This window comes from Triticum aestivum, unplaced genomic scaffold (assembly GCF_018294505.1).
Source record: "Triticum aestivum cultivar Chinese Spring unplaced genomic scaffold, IWGSC CS RefSeq v2.1 scaffold146529, whole genome shotgun sequence".
In the NCBI taxonomy this organism is placed as follows: domain Eukaryota; kingdom Viridiplantae; phylum Streptophyta; class Magnoliopsida; order Poales; family Poaceae; genus Triticum; species Triticum aestivum.
In genome coordinates this window covers 1-1,133 of record NW_025285938.1, presented here as the reverse complement: position 1 = coordinate 1,133, position 1,133 = coordinate 1, and the positions used below count along the sequence as shown (strand labels likewise).

The 1,133-nt window shown below is 50.5% G+C and overlaps 2 non-coding genes across 2 annotated transcripts; both read right to left on the bottom strand.

Moving 5' to 3' along the window:
* Positions 1-267: 267 nt before the first annotated feature.
* On the bottom strand, positions 268-386 carry LOC123178697 (5S ribosomal RNA). Its single transcript, XR_006489780.1, has one exon. It is a non-coding gene; the product is annotated as a 5S ribosomal RNA (ribosomal RNA).
* A 300-nt stretch (positions 387-686) lies between these two features.
* LOC123178698 (5S ribosomal RNA) lies at positions 687-805 on the bottom strand. Its single transcript, XR_006489781.1, has one exon. It is a non-coding gene; the product is annotated as a 5S ribosomal RNA (ribosomal RNA).
* Between the last annotated feature and the right edge of the window lie 328 nt (positions 806-1,133).

Here is a 1,133-nt window from a genome sequence, read left to right as displayed (position 1 = left end):
CCCCTCCCAGCTCCACTACACACACGATTGCACATTCCTTTGGCCGCTCCCGCTCAACTACGGAGACGAGTTTTACCACGGTTCAACTGCACCAGTGCCTATTTACCATGGTTTCGACCCCTTTCAGAACACGCTTGCCGCCGCTAGACGCGTGAATAATGAGCAGCGAGCTAAAACTTACCGTAAACGTGCAAAATAATAAAACGTGCTAAACATACGTCGCGCTCGTGCGTTTTGTTTTGCACGCGGTGCAAAAAAATTAAAAAGGGAATGCAACACGAGGACTTCCCAGGAGGTCACCCATCCTAGTACTACTCTCGCCCAAGCACGCTTAACTTCGGAGTTCTGATGGGATCCGGTGCTTTAGTGCTGGTATGATCGCATCCGATGTGTTACCCCCGTCTTCGTCCCTTATGCTTGCCCCTCCCAGCTCCACTACACACACGATTGCACATTCCTTTGGCCGCTCCCGCTCAACTACGGAGACGAGTTTTACCACGGTTCAACTGCACCAGTGCCTATTTGCCATGGTTTCGCCCCTTTCAGAACACGCTTGCCGCCGCTAGACGCGTGAATAATGAGCAGCGAGCTAAAACTTACCGTAAACGTGCAAAATAATAAAACGTGCTAAACATACGTCGCGCTCGTGCGTTTTGTTTTGCACGCGGTGCAAAAAAATTAAAAAGGGAATGCAAAACAAGGACTTCCCAGGAGGTCACCCATCCTAGTACTACTCTCGCCCAAGCACGCTTAACTTCGGAGTTCTGATGGGATCCGGTGCTTTAGTGCTGGTATGATCGCATCCGACATGTTGCCCCCGTCTTCGTCCCTTATGCTTGCCCCTCCCAGCTCCACTACACACACGATTGCACATTCCTTTGGCCGCTCCCGCTCAACTACGGAGACGAGTTTTACCACGGTTCAACTGCACCAGTGCCTATTTACCATGGTTTCGACCCCTTTCAGAACACGCTTGCCGCCGCTAGACGCGTGAATAATGAGCAGCGAGCTAAAACTTACCGTAAACGTGCAAAATAATAAAACGTGCTAAACATACGTCGCGCTCGTGCGTTTTGTTTTGCACGCGGTGCAAAAAAATTAAAAAGGGAATGCAACACGAGGACTTCCCAGGA